Source organism: Adiantum capillus-veneris, chromosome 1, assembly GCF_014529385.1.
Source record: "Adiantum capillus-veneris isolate H3 chromosome 1, ASM1452938v2, whole genome shotgun sequence".
NCBI classification, from domain to species: domain Eukaryota; kingdom Viridiplantae; phylum Streptophyta; class Polypodiopsida; order Polypodiales; family Pteridaceae; genus Adiantum; species Adiantum capillus-veneris.
In genome coordinates, this window is record NC_140931.1 from 141,814,067 (window position 1) to 141,835,978 (window position 21,912).

General features: G+C 39.8%; 1 long non-coding RNA gene across 1 annotated transcript in view; it reads right to left on the reverse strand.

The window, feature by feature from the left end:
• The window catches only part of LOC147465713 (uncharacterized), a 60,444-nt gene extending 38,872 nt beyond the window's left edge, over window positions 1-21,572 (reverse strand). Inside the window, exons 1-2 of the long non-coding RNA XR_015188093.1 lie at window positions 21,394-21,572; window positions 20,774-21,186 (exon numbers count right to left, since the gene is read on the reverse strand). This is a non-coding gene — a long non-coding RNA (uncharacterized LOC147465713). The remainder of the gene's footprint in view (window positions 1-20,773; window positions 21,187-21,393) is intronic.
• Window positions 21,573-21,912: the final 340 nt, after the last annotated feature.

The following is a 21,912-nucleotide window of genomic DNA, read 5'->3' on the forward strand; positions in this document are numbered from 1 at the left end:
TTGTCGACTTGCTCGACGTGCAATGGTTCAAGATAATCATGGAGGGTCGCAACGCTACTGTGCGTAGAGGAGAGTCTGGTTATCTTGAGGTGGATTCTAGTAAGAAATGGACTGACCTAAGAGACACTTTCGTACTACCCGAGCATTGTGAACAAGTAAGTATGTAAATAGTTAACATCCCCCTTTTACAAGTTATGTGCTTGAAAGCTCTCATGTAAGTTATGTGGCTTTGGCAGGTAATATTTCATCCTACAAAGTCTACATCAAACTAGTGGTATGTCATAGAGGTAGCCCCTCGTAGTGCAAGGACGTATGAAGGCTACCATGTGCCAATCACAACGGCATCAATGGAGGAGATCAGAGAAGATGCTCAATCAGAAGCCACTGCGGTGGTGCCAGACGAGCATCAAGATGCTACTACTCTATATGGGGTGCATGCAGAGGAGCTACAAAATGAAACAGAGGATATGTGTTTAAACGGAGAGCTCTATATAGATATAGGAAGTTATGCTGAGTTATGCGAGGATGAGAGAGAGATCTCTTAAAGCCACAAATATTGTATTTGAGCAATTTTGCTCCGTGTTGTAAAAGCTCTGGCTCTCTAAGTACCTTCCATGGTGTATAACGCTCTTTTCTACTCGCGCTCACATCTTTTGATTGAAAATTCTGAGTTTTCGACTTGCCTCTTCTATCACTCAATTCATTGCGTCATTGTATTTATATGCGTCATTACGTCATTGTATTTAATGGTCTTTGCGTCATTGTCTACTCTATTCATTCAATATTAAGTTTAAATATTCGTGTGTTTAATGCAGGTATGGATGATGAGGAGTTTCTTTCTTCTTTGTCACCGCAGCAGAGACAGTGGTACGTGGAGTGTCATCGCGCGTTCCTACTCCATCCGCATCTCCCTCTCTTTCGGAGCATTCGGTGCGCTCCGAAGCTTCGGCGTCGACGAGACGAGCTTCACACTCGTCTAGACACCGGCGCTCTAGTGGTGGTGGTGGCGGTTGTTGTGGGGATTCCACCACCGATGCCTCCACACTGCCTCGTGTTCGACGAGGCTCTTTACCCTCCCCTTCTTTGCCCACCCCCACACCAGCCACAGCATCGCCATCTACGCCAGGTTTTGCACGGCTGACTGTTCCTAGAAGCTACACACCTCTACCTACTCTGCCAGGAGCCACCCCACTCGACGCTCCTCGCTTCGTGGCCCAGACGCCGGTGGAGACACCTGACGTCCGTACCCCCATCGACACGCCGCTAGAGACCCCTACCGGGACACCCAGGTTCACGCGTCACCGGCCAGAGGGCTTGCCTTACTCCGTCGACTTCAGCGGCGGCATCATCATGGATGATGATGGCAAGAAGGTGATCTCGCGCATGCGTCGTCTTTGCTCTCGGCTGTTTAGACACTACATACTAAACAAATGGAGTGAAGTACCAAGTGATTTAAAAAACAGAGTCATCAGCATACTTCATGATGAGTTTCCCGTTCCAACACGGGATCAGTGCTTCAATGAAGACCTGATGAAGATTCGAATGCGCGAATACTGCAAACACAAGCGTTTCGAAGTGCAAAAAGCAATCAAGAATGGATGGAACAGGCCAGATTGGCTGGCCAAAGAAGATTGGAAGAATGCGAAGAAAGCAGCGCGCGAGAATCCCGACAAGTGGAAGCAACAAAAGGATGCAGCCAGAGCGCGAGTAGAGGCAGGGAGCTCGCACCACCTGGGGAGCGGTGGATGGGCATCATTTGAGGCCAATTTTGTAAGTGTTTTCGTATTGCTCTTTATGTTCGATAGTTTAGGGTTTATGAGTTTTTTAATTCTAACATAATGAAATCTTTGTATGTTTTGACAGTGGTCGATGACAGGACGTGATCCCACACCGTACGAGCGCGAGTACGCAGGCAGGAAGGGCTTAAACGCCCTGATGGACATTCTCAGTTCTCGCGGCGGCATGGTTAGTATTAGGGTTTACTCTTTTCTATTTTTTGTATTGTTTTATAAATGTCGTTATATGTTTATACTTACTGAAAGCTGTCTTATTGTCTTTTTTTGCAGAATCCGACAGATACGCCGCTTGGACGCGATGAGACGTCTGACTAGACGACATCAGTTTAGCCGTAGCTAGATAGCATTAGTTTAGGGTTTCTCATAGCTTATGTGTCATGAGACGGATTTTATACGTCTTTTTGAACCATGTATATTATTACATTTGTCACCGCAGTTCCTTTTGCCAATCAATTCTTTATGCCTATGATGTTGTACAATTGTCATTATTACATTTGCCAATCAATTCATTTTGCCTATGATGTGTACAATTGTCAATTTTGCAAACAATGCGTCTTGTGGGTGACTATTTTGGGTCTATTATCTACCCTTGCACTTTTTTTAAAAAGTGAATCAAGTACAATATGGTTGATGGGTGGCAGGGCATTCAATGCCCTACCACCAAAAAAAAATTCTCTCGAGCGTCGCTATAACCGTCGCTATTTATGGCTCTGTAGCATCGCTATGAGCGTCGCGATAGTCTTCTGTGTAAACGTCGCTATAACCGTCGCAATGAGCGTCACTATGAGCGTCGCTATATAGAGACGCTCATAGCGACGCTTATAGAGACACTTATAGCGACGCTTATAGCGACGCATATAGCGACGCTCTCGTAGCGACGCTCGTAGCGACGGTTTTAGCGACGTCGGGGGTTATAAAAACCCAGTGTATTTCCGTTGCTAACAGCATCACAAGAGCACACAACCTCTTGTAGTGTTTGATATATAAAAAACCCCTCCAAGTGAACTCACGTGGTACACTTACATATTTTAAGGTGGACCCCCCAGGATTGCATTCTCCATGAAGCGCACTATTACTCCTCACATTTGGTCAGCAAAATCGTCAAAACAAGCTTGGGATACTCTGGCTAGTCTTTATGTAAGTTGTAACAATGAGGTAGAAATTGCATTGCTAGGTAAAGAGTTGCACTAGAAGGTTATGCAAAAGGAAGATGACCTGGACACTTTTCTTACTGGTATCAAAGATATCAATGAGAAACTCATTTTTGTAGATGAATTTATTCTATTATTTCACTTGTGCAAACTATTCTTAATGCTTTGCTAGACTTTTGCTAGTGCTTGGAGACTTATGACCCAAGGAAACCCTCAAGCTGTCATGTTTGATGCATTATGCACATTGCTATTTACAAGAGTCACTTTCAAGAAAGAACATGGCTAAACATAGTGTAATTGGCCAGGTTTTTGTTGTTACTCAAAGAAAAGGTGGTAATAGCAATGCAACCACTTTTGATGGTTCTTCATCGATCACTTGTTTCTAGTGCTTGTACTAGCAACAACTCATCTGGGAATTTTGGTAAAAAAGGTAGAAGCAGACGCATTGCCCTATCAAAGCATGCATTGCACAATCATAATGCTCATGTTGCACTACACGTTTTCTAGTCCAATCACCAAAGACGTACATTAAAATTACCAAAGATTTGATGATTTTCCTAGCTAAGAAATTTTACAAATTTATTTGTTCAAGTATTATCTCACAATTCTGAGTGCTCCCTTGGAAACCTTTAATTTCACCTATGTACCTAGTAGACTAACTTGCATTATACATTCTTTCAAATTTATAGAGTATATGAATAATGTGCATGTATTATATAAATAATCTAGTTATTCAAGCTATGCTATATGTAGCCACATCATGGATTTGAGATTATAGATATATATTTTGACATTTGAATCCAAAATACTACTTGAGAGAGGAAAAATAGACTTTTCATGGAAAAATTTCTCTAGCAAAATCCTACAGTATAAAAAGAACTATAGTCTCTTGAAAAAACTAAAAAAGCTTACACACCACTATTGTTGTGCTCGAAAGTGATTGTGATCTAACATAATATAATAAGATATTTATTAATTTTAAAGATATTACAATTTAAATATTTTGATATCGTAAAATGTGAGCTTTTGAGTTGGAGAATATCCACATCCAAATAAACTCACAGTAAAGTAAATTTAGAGCTTTGATGCCCTCAAAAACTAAATAATAGGTTCAATTTAAAGTTGTGAGGTTTAAATTGGGGGATCTCTACATCCAGATAAGCTCATAAAAAGTGAAAGAGCTTTCTTAGGATAGATAAGTAAATTACAAAAAGTTGAGGTAGGAAACATTCAAATTAAAAGTTGTGAGGTAACATCCAAATTACAATTTTTTCAGTTATGTTGTGAGATATAATAAGTGAATTTAAGTTTTTGAGACATAATTTTGAGCTTTTGATATATGGAGTTCAAAACTTGTGAGATTTTGAGTCTAAAACCTGGTTCTCTACATTCAAACGATTTCAAAAGAAACAAAATACTTCACTTGGGAGTTGAAATGTGGGCATTGGAGATCAAAATAAGCTAGAAGGGATCCAAATAGCTAGCATACGTCACCTTTTTAATTGAACTATTTTTTTCTCAAAATTGAGAAATACATTATAGGGGTATTTTTTATTGTATATATAGTTTTCATAATTTTGATCTATAATATGCATACAGTTAATAAGTTGTATCACATTTAAAAAAATTTAAAATTGCACACAAATGCATCCAAATTCAACCATAGTTGCTAGAATACTCCAAACATTCAATATTAACTCCATTAAGAATAGTCCAAAGGACTAACTAGAATCCTTTGGGGCTTCACATATAGTAAATAGCCTACATGCTATAAGGTGATAAATGACCCCTTTCTCTTATGAGACATATGGTTTTTGCATAAAAATACAATAACAAAACCCTTTTGAAAATGTATTTTCAATTTTGAGAAAATAAAACACCCCTTATTTTGAACTCAAGTGCTATACTTATATTTTTAGAGGTGCACCCCCAAGCTAGAATCACAAATCATATGAACTCCCACAAGAAGTAACTAAATTGAAGCAACTCACACCTCCGAAATATCTCAAGAGTAGGGCTTGATCCACACCAAGGTGATGATACCATATCAAGGGAAAAAATGATAAGAGATTCAATACTTACAAGCACGCAAAAACACATACTTAGGCACACGCAAAACACATCCTTATAGTATACCATGCATAAATTGTACCATATATGGGTATGTTAAAACATCACAAAACGTTAAATGTATTTGACCATTAAGCACTCTTGAAAGGTTAGAAAAGTAGATATTCTACCAACTAGTTACTCTGGTAACCTCACTAAGTAATAATAATGACCAATAAGGGATAGTCTTATTTAATAGACATAAGTGACTATAGTATACATAAGAGACTCGTCTTAGAGAATAGACATTAAAAACTTGTCGCATTCGGATTCACGTCAAGGTTTGTGTTATGGTTTGTGATCTTATATGATTCTGAACAAATGTTGAAGTATCATAAACTAGTTGGTTTTGTAAAGAATGGACAATTTTTAATGTACCTTAAACTTGATAATGTTCAGTATAATGAACCTCACATTGTGCACACGTTCCAAACATCTGCACACCTTTCCACCTTGGACCACACAAAGGTTCTAAGTAGTTTTCATATTGGAGAGCCTAGATGTATGCACATTAAACGCTAGGATTGAATTCAATAAAGTATGTATTGGTGCGGCTATTTCATGGTTTTAAATACTATCTTTAAAAAATTGGGAGATTGATCAAAGCACCCAAAAAAATGGGAGATAGATCAAAGTACTTATTTTTTGGCGAGTTGGGAAGCTTTGGAAATGGCATTTCGGTGCAAGTTGGTGACGAGTACGCAACTCGGTCAGGTGAAGAGAAAGCTGGATGGTTTGAGATAATGTCTGGATGGGATTCCGAAATGTTTGAATGGGAAGTCACGGCTCTTTGGGAACAGCTCATAAAGGTATTTGATGTAGAGACATTTGATTTTTTGAATTTAAGCAAATTTATGAAGTTCTTTTATACAGATGTTCGTGATGAAAGGTAGGTTGATGGGCCCGTGTCATATGCGGAGGTGTTTGCCGTTGCAAGAGGTTGAACAAGGAATCTCCTGAAGTGTTGGAGCTATATATGGCTCACTCTACTGAACTTGGTCTCACCTATATATTTGTATCTTGTCCTCAATATGAATCAGTCTTTGGGAGCGTATATGGTGTGTCTCTTGTCTCGTCTCTCTCTCTTTCTCTCTACATCTCAACATGGTATCAGAGCGGTAACGATCACGCGCCGATTCAATTCATGGTGACAACAGTATGTGTATGCGATTCGCATGTAAGATTCAAAATTGTTACAAATTTTATTTTTGAGCGTTGATTCTTGTTAACTGTGGTTGTTTTGTGTTAAGAAGAATATGATTAGTGTTTTATGTGGCGTTTATTTATAATCAATCTAATCGTTGATTACGTTTTCTTGTTAATGACACCCTGAACTTCATCTCAATTTTTCTTGCTGTTCTGCTCAAAATTTGGAGAAACGGGAAAAGCGCAATGGAGCGTAGCACTTTTCATCCAAAACTTGTTCGTCTCCTCGAGCTCTTCGATTTGAGTTCTAGGTTTGCGTCAATCGGAGTTCGCAGCAGAAAGTTATGTTGTTTTTACTGCAATAGAGCTTGACGCAGCTTTCTTCGTCCTACTTCTTCGTGAAGCGTCCGCGATCCTTTTTCTTATTTTGGCGTTAACTTTTTCGAGAAGATTTAGCTTTTTGCTATTCGTATTGTGGCCGTCAATCTTGCGTCTCACGCCACTCTATTTTGAGGACTCGTTTATTATTAACGTCTCCTTTACCCTGTCTTTTTTGGGTGACGTCTCTCACATCTTTGGACGTTCCTTGAGCATCCTTCTTACGTTTATCGTTGACAGAACGCAGTACTCATATCTCTCTCATTCTCAATTGCGGCCTTCACCATATATGGTGTGCAGATTCTGCGATCTTATCTTATACGTCTTCTCGCAACAAGATATGGCTATGAATATTCTCGTCAACGGCTTTCCTTCTGGCCAACGTTCTGTTCCTCCTTTCCAAGGTCAAGGATTTCCAGGCTGGAAAGCAAAGATGTTGTTAATTCTTGAAGGCGATGAACTCTCCGATGTTGTTCTTGGAAATCGTGTTTGTCCGCCTCAGCCTGTTGATACGAATAATGATAACGTGCTTATCACTGAAGGACCTATATTTGAAGATTGGAATGTTGCCTATACGGATTGGCAACGACGTGATAAAGCAGCTCGTCGATATATTCTTTCTGCTCTTACTGATTCCCTTTTGCTTGATATGTATGAACTGCGTACTTCCCATGACGTATGAAAGTACCTTATTGCAAACTTTCAGAAGAAATCTGTTACAGAAATACTTTATTTGAGAGGGTTGCTTAACAAGTTACAATATGAAGTTGGTACTGCCATGACGGGACATATTGAGTCTTTCAAATCTATTATTAATCAACTTGCTGATGCCGGTGATCCTGTTCCACAAAAGCAACTGATTACACTTCTCCTTGATACGGTGAAGGACTCTTCTTATGATAACATTGTTACTATTCTCTCTAATAAAGATGGTCTTGATTTCGACCAAGCTTGCATGTCTTTAATTGAATACTCTCAACGTCAAGAACGTCGGAATGCTGGTCACGATACAGCTATGATTTCACAAGAGGAGACTGAGTCACAACAGATGGAACGTGCTTTTTATGCTCGAAGGCGTCCATTTCAACGAGGAAACCGCAGAGGTGGCCGTCGCGGTAATATTTTCTCTCGTCTCAAATTTCCTAATAAGCAATGTTCTTACTGCAACAGAAATGGCCATACTGAAGATGATTGTTGGGCATGTCAATATGATGAAGAACACAATATTACCACAAAACAACCACGTTTATCTAGAGAATCTTCTTCTTCTTCTTGTGAATATTGCGGACGATCTGATCATCCCACTCATATGTGCTATAAGCATCGATTCGACACAGATCGGAATAGAGCATATGCTACTGAACATCGAAACAACATTGTACCAGAAACAAGCTGCGTCCTATGTTCAGTTGCTCCAGACAGAATACTTCATGTACGTGATGGATCACTTTTTATTGTCGATTCTGGTGCTACAGGAAATATGACATATCAGTCTAAGTGGCTCCATAACTATCATCCACTGCCAGTTCAACGTGTTGTTTATCTTGCTGATGATACTACTTGTCAAGTAAAGGGTATTGGAGACTTATATCTTGGTACCTTATCTTCTTCCACTCGAATTTTACGAGGAGTATTACATGTATCAGATCTTCAACGTAATCTTCTTTCAGTTGCTAGACTTGTTGATCTTGGTCTGTTTGTTGGATTTGATTATACCAAATGCCTAATTGAGAAAGATGGACAGACTATAGCCACTGCTCCTCGAAACGGTAATTTATTTGAACTCTCTCTAAACGATGCTGTAGCAAATATTGTCACTGCTCTAGGTGATCATGATTGCAAAGTATGGCATCACCGTTTTGTTCATGCTGATTTCTCAAAACTCCTTGATCTTCAACGTCGTGATCTTGTTCATGGCATGGATCTTAAAGCCCATCCCCATATGGGAATTTGTGAATTTTGTGCTCTTGGGAAACACAATCGTAAACCCTTTCCTCTTTCAAATACAACTCATTCTCATGACATCTTGGATCTTGTTCATACTGATATATGTGGACCTCTACCTTCTTCGAGATCACAATATCGCTACTTCATTACTTTCATTGATGATTTCTCAAGGTATACGACTGTATTTCTACTTAGACAAAAATCTGAAGCCTTATCTGTTTTCAAACAATTCCACAAGGCTGCGGAACTTCAAACTGGTCGCCGCCTTAAGAAGCTTCGTAGTGACAATGGAGGCGAATATGTTTCTCGAGAGTTTGTGAGTTACTGTGCTGACACTGGAATTCATCATGAACACACTATTCCATATTCGCCTCAACAGAATGGTGTTGCTGAACGAAAGAATCGCACTATTCTCAATGCTGTAAGATGTATGCTGATTCATTCTGGCTTATCTCGTGTTTTCTGGGCTGAAGCTACTTTGACAGCAACATTTATTCAGAATCATCTTCCTACTACTGCATCCTCTGGTAAGATACCCATCACAGCATGGACAGGTGACATTCCTTCTGTATCTCATTTTCGAACCTTTGGATGTATTGCTTATATTCATGTTCCCAAAGAAACACGAACAAAGCTTGATGCTCCTGGTCTTAAAGTTATTTTTATTGGATATTCCGACGCTTCCAAAGGCTACAAATTCTATGACCCTTCCTCCAAGAAAGTAACTGGGAATCGTGATGCTACTTTTAACGAACAGCTTATTGGAGGCTCATAGTCCATGGATGATTCTGATGATACTAAATCATTGCTTCAGGCTTTTCCATTTCTTTCAGAAGATGAAACACTTCCTATAGAGCAACTTTCCTCCTCACAACCATCCATTCCAAATGTTGCCAATGATGATATTGATATTTTTGTTGATCTGCCTATTGATTTTGAACATGGCTCATGTCATGTTTATGATGACGATATTGCTGATAATGCTTTTTCTACTTCTGAAGATCCCGTTACTTATGATGAAGCTATCTCTTCACCACAAAAGGATCAATGGCAAGAGGCTATGGAAGCAGAGTACGATTCTCTTATCTCTAAAGGTACATGGATACTAACTGAATTACCTCCTGGTCGTACAGCTATTAAATGTAAGTGGGTGTATAAAACAAAAGTAAAAGCAGATGGATCTTTTGACAAGTTCAAGGCGCGTTTAGTTGCAAAAGGTTACTCCCAAGTAGCTGGTGTTGATTATCAAGAGACTTTTTCACCAGTTGTTCGCATTACAAGTGTTCGAGTTTTATTGGCATTTGCTGTTCAATTTGATTTAGAAGCTCATCAAATGGATGTGCGAACTGCTTTTCTTAATGGTGACTTGGAAGAGGAAATTTATATGGAACAACCAGAAGGGTTTGTTATTCCAGGTAAAGAAGACCTTGTTGCTCAACTCCATAAGGCACTATATGGTCTCAAACAAGCTTCGCGAGCCTGGTATACAAAATTTGATATTTTTCTCACCTCTAAAGGATTCATCTCTTGCTCGTCAGACCCCAACTTATACATAAAACGCCAAGGTAGCAGTTTTGTGATTCTTGCTCTTTATGTGGATGATACCATCCTTGTTTCCAATGATTTGGGATTTCTTCAGCAAGTGAAAAATTTATTGTCTTCTGCATTCGATATGGTGGATCTTGGAGAGATTCACTCTTGTCTTGGCATTCAAATCCAACGGAACCGTACAAAAGGTATTTTATTCCTTCGACAGTCAAAGTTTATTGCAGATACTATTCAAAAATTTGGTATGGAATCTGCACATTCAGCCAACACACCTTGTCTTGCGAGCTCTACGAAGAATACTTCTGACAATGGCGGTCAACTTGTCACAAATCAACCTTATGCTAACTTGATTGGATGTCTTCAGTTTGTTGGCATGAACACTCGTCCTGATATTCTGTTCGCTGCTAACTATCTTGGACAACATCTTGCATGTCCTACTCGAGGTAAGAAGAGTTTGGCCTTATGCATGTGAGTGGGAGAGGGTTGTGGAGGCCTTTGGAGCCTAGTTCGTAGGGTGTTGCCACGTGCCCAATGGGGAACCCAAATACGAAGTGTGAAGCCGGATAAGTAGGGTATTAGAGCTGCAATGGCTGCCTCACATGGTCAACTAGTGGGAGAAAGAGAGCTCTTGAGCTCCAAGTGATGGAGTCCCTCTCACGTGCTGCATAGGCGCTACCCTTGGTGGCAAGTGGTGCAAATGGGCTTCTTTTGGCAGTACCGCTCGCATGAGCAAGCTGATGACATGCCGGTCTGGTAGGCCCTGTTCCAGAGGGCACCTGCGGCCAATCGTTTTTATTGAGGATAAGGGGATCCCTTGGGGTTGTGATGGCGCCGTGACAACCAAAAGGGGCTCCTTGAGGTGCTTCACATGCAAGTGGATTGAGGAGCTTGCCAAGGTGTCACGATCTTATCAAGCATGCTAAAAATACGAGGACCCAATACATGTAAGGTGGATGAAATGTCAAAGTGAGCTCAACGAGCTGCACGAGCCAAGGAAAAACCCTTTTTCTTTTTTTTTTTGAAGTGGAGGACTCCTTTAAGAGAGACACTTTGTACAAATTTTAAGCAATTGGACCTCATTTGTAAGTATCTCTATGATACTTAATTAAATACACCGGTGCTTACATCAATGTGCCATATGCAATTCATGTTTCCTCATATACTTTGTTTCTTTAAAAGTTCATCTAGTTACTTGATCTTTACTAGGGTTCTACACCCTCTTTTGTCTTGTTTGCATGAGCCAACACACTTGTGCCTAGTGCTAGTCTCCATCAATGTATACTACACACCCCAAGGGAAAGAGAGACCCTACATATGTGTGAAAGAATTCTTATTCATAAGGATTTTTCCTATTGTGGTCCTCTAGGTATTTTTTCAAATCCTATGTCGACTCCACCACCGATATTGGCACAATACATACACAGTGTGCTCTATCCATGCACAACATATGTGCTCCATGATCTTGATGCTACAGCTGACATGAAGTTTCATTGGATCTAGCTACATAGTAAATGCTAATATATATATATATATATATATATATATATATATATATGTGTGTGTGTGTGTGTGTGTGTGTGTGTGTGTGTATTTTGTGTAAGTATAGCTCCTTGCATTATAGAGTACATTGAAAGACATATAGTTAATTTATGAAGGTAAAATATGTCTGATAAGGCCCTACATTTAATAGTCTTGACAGAGTGACTAAGAGAGGAGAACAATACAATCGGGAATTCGCCATCCCTCTCAAGGGATTTCCACTTCTTTATCAAGTGTGAATTGCTTTTCAATTGCATACATTATTGTATATATGTGATGTGATGGGATATATGTGATGTTTTGCATATAATTATCTTTATTCTTCAAGATGCTCTCAACAAAACAATATAGTGTTGGCACCTTGTATAGGTATTTAACAGATTGATTGTTATGGATTGATGTTCTTGGGATTCAAAAACTTCAACGGATTAGGCAAGTAAGGCTACTTTTGATCTTTAATAGAATGATATCAAGGTGGATTTATTGAATTCAAAGAGAGGTGATCTTTGGTGATCTAGGCCTCATAACCCATTCATAAATGGATAAGCTAATATCGTGTTGACCGATAGTGACATGTAAGTAATTTTCAGTATCATGAAGACTAAACCTGAAACATGTTCCATTGGAGTAGCAATAGGCTTGTACTCCTCAAGCCTAAGCCAATTTCTCAATGTACCTCTTGATTGGATAATTTTAATTCATGGGCATTGAAATAGATATGTGTCTTCTTATACTACACACCTTGAGATTGTTTGAATGTCATACACCTAGTTTTCTTGCCTTCTTTGGAAAAAACCATGAGGTTGCACCATATACACTTTCTCATGAAAATCAGCATTTGTGGTTTTAAGGTCGAGTTAATGCACACTCCAATGCATAAATGTCGAGTTAATGCACACTCCAATGTATAAATGCTATGAACGGTAGTCATATGAAAATGGGGATCAATAGTTTCATTTAAAATAGTGCCCTTCTCTTTAGCACAACATTTTCTTACAATTATCACTTTAATGTGACTAGGTGCTCATTTTAACTTCAAAACTTACTTTGTACCAATGCACTTTTGTGAAGGGGTAAGGCATACAAACACCATGTGCATTCTGTATAATAGTATTTTCTAATCAACTAATTTTCTAATTTTTTTTCTTCAGCAAATGCAATATATTCCTTTTCTTGGTAACACATATTATGTGTAGAAAAAAAACTGATTTTGTTGAGAGTATTATGCTCATCAAATAAGCTGATGGACTGACGGTCAAGTTTGCCATGGTGAGAAAACCTTCTCTCAAACAAAGCAAGACACTAGCTATTTGATCTATCATGATAGATCTCCACTAAATTTGCCTCTAAAATTGAGGAGTCCACCCCACTCAAGAATCAGGCAACCACCACCAGTTTGCAAAACTTGCACACAAACATTTATAAAGGAGGCTATAGAGAGGTGAAGAGTGATCATTGAAGGGGGGAGAGAGGGAAAGACATTATCATGAAACAAAAATCTAAAAAGAGATAGTGCTGAGAAAATGCTAGAGAAATGTAGAGATAGAAAATGTTCAAGAGAGGTGATTACCAAAATGTTGGCAGTCTGCAATACTCGAATGAATATGCATACAAGGATGGGCATGGGTCCCTTTATAGGGACCCTACACTCAAGGTTGCATTTGTACGTACTAGTACAAATTAGTATGATATGACACATCTATATGGATGGATCCGTACTACATACATGAAGGTACCATATGGACAACTTTCTATAAAATAACCTCTTTAGTTGTGCATGTGTGGCTAGGAAAGCAGTGCGAGGGGGTATAATAAAGTGTTAGGGAGTTTTCTAGTCTCTATAATTGATCATAGAGAGATGTCCTTCATAGAGAAAAGTGCAACAACGGCTTAGTAGAGGTCTTTTTCTCGACATCGAACCTTCTTCTAGATACTACTCGTTATCTTGTCATGCTTGTTTACACTTTTATCCCTTCTCACACGTTCTCCCGAATCTATCATGAATCTCTAGCAAGTTTATGTGTGAAACTAAATATTCTTGCGTGTTATGCATGCCTCAACATATTGCACAAGGCCAATCTATACTTGGCACTTTAAACTAATATTCTTTAGGTGGTCAAAACACCAAGGCAAGCATGGTCAAGAACACGGGTGTGGACATGTAATACTACCGGGCAAAGTTATACTATTTCTATGACTCATGTGATTAGTCATTTGACATGTATTAGGAGCACAATTTCATTTTGGGATTCCAAAAAAGTGCCATAGATATTGAAGGATGATCTTATTGTACAAATCTTTCCATCACTGGGTTCTACAAATGTGATAGGATTGTAGTATGCATAGGAGACATTATATGATGCTTTTGTGAAAGGTTTGACATGTGATAGTGATGTGTGAGAACACACTTAGGATTTCCGATCGTAGTACGCATAGAAGACATTACATGATGCTTTTGTGAAATATTTGACATGTGATAGTGATGTGTGCGAACACACTTAGGATTTTCAATGCATTTTTCCCTCACAAGAAGGTTTCGCCCCCCATGCATTAGATATATGCCCATCACTCTAGGGATAAATTATCTTTCCATTGTACACTAAGCGATATACTCTCTCTATACTCTATGCTGTATGCCTTGAACTCCTTCATTTTCTCCAAGCTATGTGTGTGTTTCCTATTTTCAGCAAAGAGTATTGTTCCCATACAAAAATCACATTAAAAAATTGCAAGATGAATGCGTGCAATTAAGTGAGTGATTATTGTTGCACTAAATGAAATCTAGGGCTAATCCAAATGCAAACAACAATCTTAATGAAATGATCACTTAGTAATCAAGGCTAATTAAAGAAATGCTATGCAAGAAATCAAAAGAATAAATGTGATTTCCTCCTTCTCTAATTACCAAAGGGTAGTGGAGCATGCTCATGCCAGAATGGTGATGAGGAAGTGAGATTATTAAGAAATCTAATGCAAATAGACTTAGGTATGGAACCATTAGCTTTGATACCACTTGTTGGGATAGATGCAGAAGTGTGCTCCCTAGTCAACAATGGTTTAGCGTTATGCTATGGAGGATGGAGGATGGTGTTATGGTTAGGGTTATAGAGAGAGTATAGACACAATAAGAGAATCAAGTTCCATTGATTGATTGATTAGAGAACAGCCTCTTGAATATAGGCTTAGAGATCTATAATCATTCTCTAGAGATCTTGCTATCGGACCATGTCATCATTTATCCTTTACTAGGTGGCTAGAGGGCTTTTCCATATGGTGCCATAAGTTGGTCTTACCCTAAGAGATTGGTTTAGCAAGCAAGCACATGTTATACCGGTTGACAACCAATTTTTGGAAAGGTCTCTTTGAGAATCTGGGTACTAAAGTTCAAATTCTCTTTGGCCTATCATCCACAAACCGATGGCCAAAGTGAGATAGAAAATTCAACCATCATTGATTTACTTAAAGCCTATGTTACGGAAGTAGATCAAAGAGATCAATGGAAAAATCACTCACCCTTAGTAGAGTATGTGTACAATTACTCTACCCATACTTCTACAAGAAAGACACTCTTCAAGGTAACAGAATAAAGACTCAAGATTCGATTGATAGTCAAGACACTTGGGAAGATATTTTCTTCTGATGATTATAGTATAGATCTTAAAGAATCTTTTTAGAAGATTAAGCAAACTACGTCTTGCACACAATTAAAGCAAAAGAGTGCTGTTGATAAGGATAGATGAGCCTCGACCTTTAAAGAAAATAATTGGGTATTGCTCAACTTTCCAAAATCATGATTTAAGCAATACTACGGTCAAGGGAACACAAGGATTGCCAATGGGTGAAGTTAGCAAAATATATTATGACCCATTTTAGATTCTTAATATCAATGATTCACGTTACAATTTAAGATTACCAAGTACTTGGCTCATTCATAATGCCTTTCACTTGAGCCTCTTGAAACCTTAGGGTGGGTTCAGACTAGGAGACAAAAAAAAAAATGGAAAGGGGCATCGATCTTCCATGGCGAAATTAATTTGGTTGGAGTTGAGGCACTCTTCTGCCGGGCCCTCCATTTTTCTTCCGACCCCCCCTCCCCCCCCCTCGGAAGAGTTGATGGCCTCTCTCAGTCCCGTTCACTTTTTCACTTTTCCTCCTCCACACTGTTCACACTAGGCGGCGACAGATTTACGAAGGCTTGTTTCTTCCGCCGGTTCAGTCTGAACCCAGCCTTATAAGGGCGAACCACCCAAAGAACCAATAATTGAAGAACCACCCGATTTTAAGGGTCAAGAAGAGATCCTACAGCGAGACAACATTCTACTACATGACGTCGACAAGGTTTTAAGAAGTGGTAAGACTATCCGACGATATCTCGTCAAATATAAGAATTATCCTTTTGAAGATGCAAGGTGGATGCAAGACATCTAGCTAAAGGATAATGTAAACCTTGTAATTGTCAAAGATAAATATCAAGTATGAACAAGTATATTTCATAAAGAATTATGTCTTGTTCTAACTTTAACATTTCTTTTGAATGTTCTTAAGTTTTAAGTGTATGCATGCCATGAATCAAGCTTGTTCAATCTTAGTCTCTCAAGAATCTAGTAGACCTTGCCAATCTACAATGAGAGATGATTAGGGCTAAGTAAAACTATGCTTGTGATAATTAATCCTTCCAAGAACCAAGTGGAGTTACTCACCATTGTGGTCAACAGGTAAAAAGGATCCTCTACCAAAAGTAATAGGAGTATCTATGAATTCATTTTCCCTACCCCATAGTCAAGGAGGACTATAATTTCAAGGGAGAGATAATGTCATGAAAATTAATTTCTAACCTTCTAAAATTATTTCGCATCTTAATTTGGCCACTTAACAAACATGAAGTTTAGAGTGGTATAGTTGCCAAAAATAGGACCCGTTTTTTCACACAGTTTAGGTTCAAAAATGTTGTGCAAGAGTAAGGTTAATGTTGAGATCGATACTCAAAAAAAAATGCTAAGTTTTTTTCAGCTCATAAGGCAACTTTGTGGATATATAGCACCTAGAAATTCATTTTCATACTCTTCAAATAATTCAAGCAAAATGGTCACTTAACAGGACACAAAAGTGTCCAAGGACATAAAAGTGTCCTGTTACCATTCTAGTGTTAAGCCTCTGTCTAGACTAACAAGAGCATTCTACTACATAGTGCAACTGATACAATTAGTTACTCAGAACATAATTTAAACTTTAATAGGTTAGAACAATAAATAAAATCAAGAAACTTATTTCACCACAAAAAATAATAATTTGAAGACAAAAGTAAGATCGTTTATTCATCATGAGCAACTTTGTACATAAGATAGGCTTTATTTAAAAGGGCTTTACAAGACAAAAAGTGCTATGCAATCTTTGAGTAGGAGATCTAGGGATATGGTAGTACAATTGGTAATTATTTGTAAGCACTACCCTCTATTTAGATCTAAAATTTCTAGAATATATCGTTAATTAAGCACTACCCTCTATTAAGGATCGTTAATTGAAACAATTAAGTGGTAGTCAAATTCATCAATTTTAGGGAAAGAGATGACTTGGGTGATTTGTAAAAACTCCAATGGTTTTAAGTCGCCCTCTTGCGTTCAAATACTAGGTAAGCGTTTGCTCTATTAGACCCCGATAAAAAGTTAACTTGAACCACCCATTAAAGCTCTTTTGTTTATCGCAATAATTTCATATGAATCTTAAGATTTGTGATATGAATTTTTTCAGTCAAGCACTAACCTGCACAAGTATACCAATATAATTTCCAACATTGTTTGACTCTCAAGAAAGGCGAAAAAAATGCTTACACGAGAATCTGCATTGCTTCTTCTCAAAACTCATGCACGAGCAGCGATGCCAATGGATTCCCATTTGCACCACTTGCCACTAGGGATAGCACCCACGCAGTGCGCGGTGAGAGGGACGCCATCGCTTGGAGCTCAAGAGCTCTCTCTCTCTCTCTCTCTCTCCCACTAGTTGACCATGTGAGGCGTCCGTTGAAGCTCTAATACCTTGCTTATCTAGCTTCACACTTCGTATATGGGATTCTCCATTGGGCACATGGCAGCACCCTATGAAGTGGGCTCCAAAGGCCTCCATAAACCCTCTCCATTTTTTTCCACCTTTATTAAATGTCTACCATTTAGTGAAAATGGCTTCAATCGCTGAGCCGCCAAAACCAACCGAACCTTGACATTCTCAAGCTCGAACTCCTCTGTCTTGGCTACCTTTCAACTTTGTCAGCATATCTAACCAAACCGACCAGAACGTGCAAAAAACATTTGACGACTCCTCTCCGCTAATTGCCCCAATCTTCACCGGTCTGTAACTTGGAGACCATGAGCCCAATTGAGAGGCCATTTCTTCCTGTCAGCTTCATACAATGGAATATTACATCCACAAACCTGGTTGGGCTTCAAAAAACACATAGTGGCATATTTCCCAAAGCATCCAAACCGGCTCAAAACTGACCCCCGACAAAACTTCACAGCCCTAAAACTTGGCATCTAGGATCTCGATTGCCGATCTGTAAGGACCAACATGGCCCATAACTCGAGTACTTCACATTCACTTGCTAAAATAGGGCATGGCCATCTGTCCCTGTCCACCCTATCTCTCGAGGATCTGGAAAACCTTCTAACTTTGAACTTAAATATCTTTCACATCGTGGATCCGTTTGATGAGCCGTCTGGACCAGCTTCCATAGCATCTTGAACACTACATTCATGGCCACTAGCATAGCACTTCGAAAACTTGGAAGTACCTTCCCAATTGGCCTTTCCTGGAGCCTTCTCTAGCCAAAAAACCACATTATACATACACCTCCGCTACCACCTATCTGCCCAGGTTTCCCACACTAGATTTAGCCCTTTGGCCAGCACATGTGACCACATGAATCACAACACAATACACCTTACATCATCGACCAATTTTGGTTCCACCAACGCTTCCATCAGTGGCCTTTGTTCCTAGCGTTTTGACACGCTACTAAAAGGTGTCACCGTTGAGACATCAATATCCCCAATGTTTTAGAATGCTAGGTGTTTACAAGCTCATCCGTGAAAGGCAATGCCCCTATCCCTACACACCTACACTAGCCTTGTTCTAAAATGCTCTTCTTGTTTCCTACCTATAGCTAGCGACTACAGAACCCTCCAGCCCGCCTTGTCTTGGTAGCAGTGACGCCCCCTCTTCCAATATGTGATCCCAGTGTTCTAAAATAATGTGGAATGTGAGGGCACCCTTTGGAAGAAGAGAGGGAAGCTGGGGTTTTGAGCCCATTTTACGAATCTTTGGAGCGGCTTGGGAGTACTTTGAAGCTCAATGTGTGAAGCTTCGTGGATCGGCTTGGGAGATGAAGAGAGGAACAACTTGAACATTTATTTTTGTGGCTTGGTTGCGGCCACCCTTGGAGTGCAAGAAGGTTTCTCAGAATTCCAGGTCTTGTAACTTCATCATGGCCCCCCCCCTTGCTAGAGCGCCACCGACAAATTGAACGGAAAATAACTACGCTCATTGGAATTTAATAATACGAATTTAGTTATCATGGAAAGGCTTATGGGATGTTTTCAATAGCTCAGAGCCCCGTCCCACAAGGGATCCCCACAACATGTACACCCACCTTCAAGATGACGAATATCGCAAATTGTGTGTCGACTGGGATGCGACTAATGTGAAGTCAATGTCATCCATTGCGGACCTATCAAACTTTGAAGGCTACCAACGATATGTGGTTCAAGCTTGTAGGAATGTTTGATCGGGATCCTACAATGCGGACAGTGACCCTTCTTTGACTGTTATTTTCCATCCAATTTCCATGAGGAAGTTCCATGCAATCATTTCTTATAAAGACTGAAGTTACTCAAGATCAACTATCGGCTATGAAAGGTGCACTAACAAGTACTCAGTTAGCTGCTTTGGTTCTCACGAAGTTGCTTAAGGGATATGAAACGGTGTCTATGACACTTTGGCTACAAGTCACGAAAGAAAAGCTAGAAATGGATGATCTTAGCTCTTTTCTCATTGAGGAGGAAGCCTATTGATAACTCAAGGCACAATTCAGATTTTTGAGACAACCAGCGAGGAAGCACTTATTGCTTTGGATTCCAGAAAGTGGACGAAGAACCGTTGTTACAATTGTGGACAACGCGGTCATTTGGCCCAGGATTGCAGATCCAAAGGCAAAGACAGGAATCTACAAAGGACAAAGATAAAAGAAAGCATTAGGAGAAAGCAGTGATAGTGACTCATTAGGGAAGGATAGCAAAGTGGCTACTAGTGTAGTGGAGTCCACATTGGCAAGGTCTCCTGCCTTCTAGTCACATGGATACCAGTGCCACCAATAGCTTCAGCTAGAGAGAGGCTTGTGAGTGGTAGAGAGGGTCAAATAGTGCATAGTTAGTTTGGACCCTTGTGGTGGAGTTCAGGTTATCAGTGTTTGAACCCATAGGTCGGAGATCAAGGCACATACATCTAGAAGGGAACCAATCAGACGTATCTTAAACACTATGGATGACTGTACCAATCCATTGTTATTGGTCGAATCATGGGTCACATTTTGTACTCATGGAACCAACACCAATGCCTTAATCAATAAGGGCTTTATCACTCAAGTGCAAAACCTTGCTACAAGTAAATACAAACAAAAAACTAAACAACAAATACATCTACATAGAAAGATGAGCATAGCAAAAAGCTCCACATGCTGCTATCCTAAATACCTTGAAGCAATAGTTATAATGAAGTCAATTTTTTATTTTATTATACACTCACTTACTCGAGTTACAATAAGAGAAATATCACCAGCTACCCAAATTTGAAACTAACCTACTATCTTTAATAACTTATGCTCAAAAGTTAAGACATACCTTGAGACTATGTGCCTGGCAATGATATAATCAGACCACAATATAAGGGTGGCTTGGAGCTACTCTTTCTACAATAGTAAATCAACATTCAAAGATTTTGGCCCCATGTAAAACAGAAATTGATTGAGTGCTCCAAACTTATTACCACATGAGGATAAGAGGATGAAGCCTAGGCCCATGTCAAAGAACCCTTCCAACATGCAAAAATTTACAAACTTGAAGAGAATATGTTCTTTTTTAAAGAAAAAAGCATTGAAGGACCAAGGCTTACCTCGCTGTGGTACATGGGTGGGGCAGCATTACAAGACGTTCTTCCTTCATCTCTTCCAAAAAGGATGGGACGAAGAATAGTAAAATTTGCAGCAACGAGCATTACAAGAGTCAAGACGTTGCAAAGGACCAAGTCGCCTATCAATCTTGTACTTGTACCACAAGTACAAGATGAGATAACAAGAAAGCGGCATTAGAAACCTACCATGAAAACTGCAAACAGAAAACGACCCACCATTCCATGAGTCGAAGAGACTCGAGAGTCACCATTCCAACACGAGCACCCATAAAAGCCCTCAACAAGCTGCCGCCATAATTAAAGCTGAGGGCGGAGGAAAGCAGCGAGAGAAGTGTAGCCAAAATTGAGCTCCAGCACAGAGCGCTCATATTTGCATAACCGTCGCTCCCACAACCCTTCACAGAAAAGCAACCCTTTAACCTGAGAGATCAGCACATACACGCAAGCGCATCTGAGAGAGAGAGAGAGAGAGAGAGAGAGAGAGAGAGAGAGAGAGGTGGGCACAATATAGCTCTGCGAGTAAGACATTGCAGTGTGCGTGTCTCAGAGAGAGAGAGAGAGAGAGAGAGAGAGAGAGAGAGAGAGAGAGATCAGCCCGCAACTCGGTAGCTCGGCTCAGTCCGCAACTTGGCAGCTCGACATGATGACAGCTTGACTACAGCTCACCTGGAAAAGCTTGCTTCGCATGCAATTTAAGGGCAATGGAGGAGGTACCCAACTTGATATTTTGACAGGAATTCACTTGCTTCAGCTGCAGAAGAGATAGAACACAGCCCAATGAGGCCAAGGTGCCACCAATAAAATAGCGATAGTTGTCTAATCGTCTTCCCAACGCGACAGCATAAAATATGGCCGTGAAAGGGCTGTGCTCTCTCTCTTCTGCGACTGGAGAGAGAGAGAGAGAGAGAGAGAGAGAGAGAGAGAGAGAGATGGGGAGGGAGGCTGGATGCTGCTTAATCCGCCCCTTGATTTGGAGAGAGCTGCTAATTTAGCAGAAGTTTGTCTGTATTTGAGTGTGTGAGGCGATGAAAACAAGAAGGAAAGATATCAGATCTTGAAACGCCAAATGGCAATTGGGAAAAAACTGCACAATTGCAGAGAGAGCGGGGCATGGAAGTCGC